At 35.0% G+C, this 9,400-nt stretch overlaps 1 pseudogene; it reads right to left on the reverse strand.

Annotated features, from left to right (window-relative positions):
- Positions 1-751: 751 nt before the first annotated feature.
- On the reverse strand, positions 752-2,840 carry LOC148927323 (uncharacterized; annotated as a pseudogene).
- Positions 2,841-9,400: the final 6,560 nt, after the last annotated feature.

The following is a 9,400-nucleotide window of genomic DNA, read 5'->3' on the forward strand; positions in this document are numbered from 1 at the left end:
GTTTTTTTCTTTCTTTTTTTTCCTTTTCTTTTTCCTTCTTTTTTTCTTCTTTTTTTTTTCTTTTCATAACAGTCACTGTTTTTTCTTTTTTTTGGTGCGGGGAGGCAGATTTGTTTGGATATTTACAAATGCTATCTCTTTTCCAAAAGTTGGTGATCATGTAGGAGCAATTAAGAACATTTATTTTGCACAAGAGGGAAACCATTTTCTAACTTAGAAAGAAATGTAGGCTCAAGGTTTCAAAGTGGCAACTAGGGGTAGCTCTTTTCGGTTGATGTAATCACAAAGAATAAGGCTCAATTTGGCTTTTCCTAGTGCCCTCTATCTATGCCATAGTGACCAAGCGATATCAACTATCATGCAATGCAATGTCATTCCACGCTCGAAAATATGTAGAAAGTGTTCTACTTTGAGGCTTTGAACCTTACCATTTGTGGGTTTTTATGCAAGTGATAGTGCTTCACATTTCCATCGTACTCAACTTCATTCAATCAAAACCGCAAGTTCTTGAATAAATTTTTCAAAACAAAGCAAGTCATTTTTTTATACGATTCAACAAGTCAATTTTTTTTTCTTTTATTTGCTACGATTCAATAGGGGGGTCATTACCAAATCATGCATCAAGGCTTGGGAAAAAGATAAAACACGCACTTTACAAAAACGGTACAATACAACACGACCAAACAACAAAACAAACCCCCTCCTCACACTTAGACCTTGCTTGCCCTCAAGCAAGTTTGGTTAAAATGTTAGAAAAGGAAACACATCACATAAAACTTAGAAAACCAAGAAAGACACACAAGAATCCCACCTCCTCACACTTGGGCATTGCTTGCTCGAGAGCAAGTAGACCAAGTGTTTAGAGAAAGATTACTAACAACACATAACAAACACGAAGGCCGACAAGGCCACAATTACAAAAACTTCAAAGTAAACACATACATCACACACAAAACACATATATACAACAAATAAAAGAGAGGGTTGGATAGAAATCACCTCCCCCGCATAAAGCGAGGGGAACGGGCTGTTGTGGCAGCGGGTGGCGGAGCTAGTGCAGCTGCCTCCTTGGATTTTGATCCCATGCTCGGGTGCTACGGCTCCTTCGGCTTCAACTACTTTACCCACTGTGACATCCAGACTGCCCTGTTCAACAAACTGGGCAGCACACGAGTGTTCCTTTGGATATGCATCGTCGAATCTTGCATTCCAATCCTTCCAAGTAGAAGCATTCAACTTCCTATTAGGATCTCTGTAGAGTTTGGAGCCCTTCTCTGAACTCATGTAAAACATGCAACCATCGGGGCTCATACTCATGATATCGTCGGCCGAAGTCCAACCAGTCACCTCCTTATACCTCTTCAAAGCTTTGATCAACTCATTTTCTTGAGTTTTGTCTAGGCACATCATGGAAATAGTCTCATTCTTTTCCAAATATTTGAGGTCGGAAGGCAATGCACTCGACTCCAATTTAGGTGAATGAATCTCCAATGGTAGCAACTCTTCTTTTTCTCTCGTGTTGGGCAGCTCATTCTGACTCGGTACTTCCATAGGGTTGGGCAGCTTACATCTCTCAGGCGGGTTTGTGTGATCCCTCTTCTTGCACCAAGTCATGATTTCAACTTCTATCTCCTCATCACTAAGCCCTTGAGTGCTGAACAACTTGCATTCACTAAGTTCTTCAAGCTCAAATTTTTCGTCAATGGAGGGTAATGGATACATATCTTGCAAAAACTCGGCTTCAAGAAAGTTGGGACTCTTCAACTCTTTGATCAACTTCTCACCTTGGCCATTTTCCATATCACTATCGATGATAACAGGGAGAATGTCACTTTCCCCAACAAAGACATGCTTGAGGTTGGTGGGCAGCAGCTTCAACTCCAATTTTGGTGACCAAACTTCTTACGGCACCAATTCCTCCTTTACGCTCAGACTGGGCAGTTCACCTGGATCGGGCAGCTTGCTGGTAGACTTTGCATGCTCCAATTGGTTGCACCCTTTCATGATGGTCGCTTCTGGTCTCAAAGGCATGAGTGTAGGTCCGGGTGGAATGATGATGTGCTCTTCAATCTCCTCATCGCTATCCTCTTCATCTTCAAACCAAGGAGTCACCTGACTTGGGCAGTGTGTTGCACTGGGCAATCTGGGCCCATGTTCCAATGTTTCCCCGGGTCCTCTGTTTGAGTCATTGTCGAATGAAGCTTTCAACTCTTTCCCGGACCTAAAGAGAATCTGATTAAAGGTCTCCTTCCTTGGTTGTTGCACTTGAGCCAGAATTCCTCCATCATTCCCGCGCATATTATTGATGGAAGTCGCCAATTGTGTCATTTGGCGTGCAAGATGATCAAGACTAATCATTTGCTCATATTGTTCGTCATGCATCTCATGCACTACATTGTAATTGGCTTGCAAATTGTTTTGCATGAGTTGTTGGGATGTGATTAGATCCTCCATCATTTCTTCTAAGCACTTTGGTGGCATTGGCGGATGATTTGATTGATATTGGCTAAGTTCTTGTGGCTGAAAACACGGAGGGAATCCACTTGGATCGGGAGACCAATAAACATGATTAACATCTGATCCATGGAAAGCTTGGTAATTTACTTGTGGTGGTGGACCTTGATATTGTTGATTCGGATCGGTCCATACAAAATTGGAATGATCATGCCATCCAAGATTGTATGGATCTGTGAAATGATCCATGTTGCACTTTAATGGCACACCACTCTCGTCATTGGCTCTTGAATTGATTTCCTCATCAGTTTTCTCCAAACTCTCTGACTAGACAAGCTGGGCAGTATGTTGAACTTGGCAGTTATATGAACTGCCCAGGACAGAGAAACCAATACCCACTTGTTCTCTCAAGCGAGCTTCCTTGCGTAGCCTCTTCGGTGTCTACTTAACTACAATATCGAACAACAAACTTGGAGAAGAGGACTTGCTCATAACCTAAAAATAAAAGAGAAAAAAACAACAACAAAAAAAAAACAAGTCAAAAACTATATACAATAAGTGTAGGAATACATAACAAGACAACAACACCGTTCCCCGGCAACGGCGCCATTTGAGAGGTCGGGATTCCGCACGCGTGTCGTAGGCACGTGTCCCTTCCTATTCAACAAGATTTATAAGTTCCCACTTTCCAAAATACTATTAATTAGTATATGGTAAGTTAGGGTGTCGAACCCACGAGGAACGGTAGCATCCGTTATGTATTTCCACACTTAGAAAGGTTTTGGCGATGCCGCCACGCTTGAAATTGGGGGTGGGAACTGAACTACAAAATATAAATAACACCTAAGCTAAGTTGGGAACTAAACATGCAAATAAAATACAATAAGAAGAAAGCAATTAAACTGGAACGCAGACTGGGCAATCTGATAAACTGGGCAACTTAGCTGTGGCGAAAATTAGATCTATTTTGGAAATAAAACAGAGCAGAACTTGCATGAGCATTCCTAAGATTAGAAATAAAAAGAGACTAAGTTAAAAGCTAAGGAAAATAAACTAAGTGTTGGCTCCTAAATGAAAGCTAGAAAACTAGGATTGTGACCCTTAAAAGTGGCTAGATTAATTAACTCCTAAAAGGTAAACTAAATCACATGTAAATTGAAGGTTGAGTGCAGAAATTAACTAAGCTAAAAGGGCTGCCAAAAGTGAAAAGAAAGCATGTACTTGTTGTCTCCTAAACCTTATTACCCAAGGTGTAAAACCAATGGATAAAAGCCTACAACTAATGGTCCTTTCATTTAACTTCTAAAAGCTGATTTATCTCCTAATTCTACATCATAAGGCACATAAATTAAGGAGGAGAAAGAGAGTAGATGGCTGCTACATAATTAAAAATGCTAGAGAAACACAAGATCAACAATTAAACTACCTAAACATGCATTGAAAACACCAAACTAAAAGCTGAAACATAAAGACTCATTGAAGAAGATAAAGAAAGCTTAAGAACACTTAAACATGGTGGAAAAGAACTCAAGAACCGAGCTCATCAAACTCATGCCAAATCATACGAAAATGACACCCGACAAGGCACCGAAAACACACAATAACCATGGCTGATTTTTTTGAAACTTTTCCAACTCTCTCTCCACGTTTTTAACTACAAACAAACTAACTTGAGAAACTGATTTTAAAAGCTTGAAAGGATTTTTAACAAAACAAGAACATAAGCAACACTAGAACTAAACAACAAGCTAAAACCGGAAATTAACAAGAGCTAAACTTTAAAGCACATTAAATACACAAACACTTAGAGAAATTACTACTTGAAATAAGCTTTTAAAACAAGTCCAACAATAATTAAGAGTGAGAAAGGTGTAAAAGTACACCAAAGTTATAACAAGCAACTAGAGAAATAAACACTACTACTAAACTACTACTACTTCAACCCATGATGAACAATGATCTTCGCAGCCTTGAAGTTGAAATCTCTCTTCTTAAGGAAGAGAGAAAGTTTCCTAGAGAGAGAAAGTTAACTAAACTAAAGCTAAACTAAAATGATAGATTATGGTGGTTGGTGACTAAGTCTTTTTAATACATATATCCAATAAAAGATATTCTCCTTCTTTTTTTACTCTCCAAGGGCAGATATGGGCGTGTGTAGCAAGTGAGAGTTGTCCTTGATAAGTGTGCGGAAGTGGCTTTAGTCATTTTCCCGCCAGGTTCAAACTGGCCAGTCCAACAGCTTGGGCAGTTTGGGTCTTCTTTGCCTTCTTTCTCCACTTTCTTCTATTCCTTGTCATTTTGCCCTCTTTTTTGCATGTTTTCCTCTTGATGTCTTCATTAAGCAGCTTCCAAACTTAATGATCCATTCCCTGCCAAAAAATATCTTTTTCATGCAAATATTCAACTAATAAGTGCGAAAAGCGATCAAATCCGAGTGACGAAAACTAGCCTATCACTAAATAATCCCAACGTGTTACATAAGGCAAATATTGTATAATTGTTCGATTTTCCGCAATTTTCTCCATTCTTCTATGTAAATAACCTAATATAGGTTCACAGTCAATAACATCTTCACCGTCGAGAGTAACGATCAGTCGAAGAACACCATGCATTGATGGGTGGTGAGGCCCCATATTCACTATCATAAGGTCGTTTCTTGGAATTGGTGTAATCATAAGTTTTTACCGAGTCAGTCTTCCATGCATTTCTGAAAGTAAATAGAAGTTCATTCCCATTTAAATGACTAAGCTCATCAAAAAGTATCATACTTCAAATTAACGTGTTTTTATTTCTCGAATATCCAACTCATCAATTAATTCTTTATAGCGTCCTCTACTTCTTTTTGACAAATAGGCTAGTAGCCGTTGACGTTTTCCCAAAATTTTGCGCAAACCTCTCTGAGATGAAAAATCTTTTTTGTGCAATTCCAAATGTGAAGTAAGTCTCCTTATCTTAGTGGTGAAACTGAATACTTGAAATTCAACAGACCCTCTATTTTCTTCGTTTTCTTTTTGAGAAATAATCGAAATTACGGATTTTTTTACCATAAAAAATGCTCCTTTTTCCTTGTACAGATATGGATTTTACCGATCAGTAATAATAATGCTATTAATTTAATGTAAGAAACTCCTAATTTCTGAATTCAAACCAATCAATTGAATTTGAAATTCTATTTAGATAGGAATAGAAAACAATTGGTACATTTTCACATGGAAGAATTTAGACCTAAAATTCATAAGTTTCTGTTAATTCATTTCGAGATCTAATTGAGATATTATTCAAAGTAATTTCATATTGGATACTAGGACGAGATGTGAGACAATAAAAGCGGATGGTCTGTATATGTGTTTACTTTGATATACCCTAGAAATTCTATTTTCTATTCTAGGGTATATAGAAATAGAATCTAGGATATATAGAAAAATGTATTATTCACAAAATTTCAATCGCGGATACAGATGTATCCTTAACATACTGAAACGACTGCCATTATTGGTATCAAACCAATAACGATTCATACAAGCTAAATCTTCTAATCGATAATTAGGCCAAAGAAAGAGCTTTAATTTCATTAATTTATTTTTATCTCTATCAAGATGGTTATTTTCATGTGAAACTTGGCTGCTGTTTGTTACGTTCGTTTCATTCCAAAATACTATATTTCTATCTATATAATTTATATTCTTTGAATTGAAACAAATTAGAATTCTCACTTTTCTACGACGTTTAAACGATAAAACATTTTCCGGAACAAGTAAATTAAAATGCTTTTTGTCTCTATTTTTGGTTATTCTTTGATGTGGTAAAATAGTTTCATCCAAATTTTTCTTAGAAACATATCTTTGCTCTTGATATTTTTGATTAATTTGATGCTTACTCTTATGAAGCAGCGAAATACCTATGGTTTGGTACATAATGAATTGTCCGTCTTTTTTGCCAGACAGACGAAGTGGTTCTACAATCAATACTCCTTTCTTCATCAATTCTGGGAGAGTCAAATTCTTTTGAATCAACATTATATCCAAACTCATTGCTCTCTTTTGAATCGAGGATATAGTAATTTTTCTTGGATCTATCAGTCTAAGCAGGAGACAATAGATCTTGATATTATTGATCATTCTTTGATTCAAAGTTGCGTCCCATCTTAATTGAAAAAGCAAATAATGTTTCAGGAAGAAATCTAGTTCTGCTTCTGTATTGCTTTTGTATTGTTTTTTTCTTTTTCGCTTTTTTCATGTCCGAGCTTGCATAATTTTCTTCAATATCTTTTTGTTGTGAGAAAACGGATTCGCGATCTCCTTGGCTTATGGGTTCTTTTTGTTCTTCATTTCGATGCTATCAACAAATTTATCCTTTTATTTTCATTAATATTTTTACTACTATTTAAATTTAAAAGAAGTAATTTGCTTGGTATAAACCAAGGTTTCATTTTATATGCCTTATAAAGTAACACAAATTCTGGGAAGAGCCAAAATTCCAGATTCGATATAGAACGCTTTAGCCTTTTTTCATCCATTCCCATCCAATCAAAAAATCTTTTGTGTAGATTTTGTGAATTGGTTTCTGGAATTATAAGATATAAAATATTTTTTTTAGAAATTATTGGAGAGTTGTTAGTACGAATGTTCGCATTTTGATACCTATTGGTATCAATTAGGATCCAGGTCTCAATATCGACTTTTTGTCTAAGATAAAAATTGAAAATTTTCCAATCAAAATATTTTCTATCAGCTGGTTTTTCCATATATGGAATATCAACCTGCCCTAGATCATTTGGAATAGGGATGTTCCTCCGTATATCAAAAAAGTATTTTTTCGACCTGTTAGAAGTATAAGAAATTTCTTGATTCCTTGAAAGGGAGGTCTATAAAAAAAGCATTCCGTTTTATTTTTATAATTAATAAATTTATATGATAAAAGATTATATCTATAGTATTTTCGAAAATTATCTTTTTCAGTATATAATAAATATACTTTAGATTGCTTTTTGGAACCAACTAATAGGTCTTTTTCATATGAATGCTGTTTGCTTAAATTTGTCTTTTTGTCTATACAACGCTGGCGAACTCTATTTTGCCATTTTTCTGGTATTAATTTAGACCATCTGATCTGAGATAAATGGTACTGAAAATGCCCTTTTAACCAGTTTTTCCATTGATTTGTTTCATAGCCCGGAAGTTTCTTATTTGCTAATTCCGAATGAACCATTCCTTGTCTTTCAAAAGAATCCTTTATTTTAGACTTAAGAAAAGGGTTTATTCTTTGATATTGAACAACAGATCTTACCGAGTTACTAATTTGGATTTGTGATAATTTGTAAAATACATATGTTTGTGACATGTAGGATAAGTCATAAAAAATACGTGAATTTTCTTTAATATTACTGATTTTATCAAGTAAGCCGAAATAAGCGAAATTGAAGTTTTCTTTTTTTTTAATTAATTTTTGCTTGTTTTCTTTGATTATTCTTATCAATAAATTTTTTTGTTAATTTAAGAAAAAGTTCTGTATTTATTCTGGGAATATTAACGATAGATACAAATATATCTGTATAGATTTTTTCAATGAAAATTTTTAAGGGAGGGTAATTTACGGACTAATCGAGGATTTCTTCTTTTTAATATTTGCCATTTTGCAAATCTTTTAGCATTATAACTTGTTTTGTTAGGACTAAGGTTTTTTATTCTTGTAGTTACTTTTTTTTTCTCTTTTGAGATTCTTTCTATTTGATTTCGGATTGTACTTGTTCTATCGGTGAGATCTTTCATTTTTTTTTTCTGTCAATCGAGAATTTGTCCAACTCGAAAATGCAATTTGACTAAATGATTTGTGAATCATCTCATTGCTTCTCACGGAATCTTTTTCTTCTTTAAGTTCTTTCAATTTATATACTTCTACTTCTCTTAATCTAAACAATAGAATTGGATTTACTTTTGAAAGTTCTTTTATTATTGTTTTTAGAAAAAAAATACTTCCGATAAACCATTTTTTGATTTCTTTTGAAACCTTTTGAAGTAATTTTGTTTTTTCTTTGAAAAATGTTAGAACTAGAAAATACTTCTTTTTAAATTTTGCAATTTTTTTTTTAATTCCTTAAAAATTGGTTTAAAAAAAGAAGGACGTTTTCGGGGCGGACCAAAAGGAAGTTCCGCTTCCATTCCCCAAATTGTTAAAAAACAAAAATCATCTTTTTCTTTTTTATTTTCTATTAGATCTTTCTGAGAGGGTTGTAGTTTGGATTTGTGCCAAGGTTTCAGACAGAAAGTAAACAATATTTTTATCTGAATACCATCTGTCAACCAATTTTTGGGAAATTCTGTTTCGGATAATGGAACACCATTATAGGTACATTTAAGATGTATCTCTCTATTCCATTCCTGGAAATCCTCAGCCCATTCAGGAAGTTCGAATAGGAGTATACGGCCAATATTTTTTGTAATTATTAATAAAGGTAATAGAATACTTTTTCTAAAAATAGATTGAGTTAGTCACATACAACCTCTTACTACTTGCGCAAGTGGAATGCTATCCCAGGCCTCTGCTATCTCTATTCGCACTTTTTCTTTTCTTTTGTTCTTTTCTTTTTTTTCTTCTCTTTTTGTTTGTTCTTTTGCATACTCTACTATGTTGAATGCTTTTCCCTTACCCACCCAATTTTGAAAAAAAAGTCTAATCAATGCGGAGATATCAAAAGAAAAAACAGGGAATTTTTGTAGTCTTTCAAAAAAAAGGAAGGAGTGCACATTTGCTTGAAACAACTCTGAAATAACTATTTTACGCCTTTGAGCTCGCATAGAACCTTTGATTATACCCCGCCGAAAGTCTGATTGTTGTGAATAACGTATCAAAGCCACTTCGTCTATTTCATCGGGCATATTAGTATGGGTAATATTAGAATCACTATTCTCCCTGTTAGCAGTAAAAATCACTACACGTTTGCCCTTTC

The sequence above is a fragment of the Salvia hispanica genome, chromosome 4 (genome assembly GCF_029641045.1).
Source record: "Salvia hispanica isolate PSC_SH4W2 chromosome 4, Shi_PSC_v1, whole genome shotgun sequence".
NCBI classification, from domain to species: domain Eukaryota; kingdom Viridiplantae; phylum Streptophyta; class Magnoliopsida; order Lamiales; family Lamiaceae; genus Salvia; species Salvia hispanica.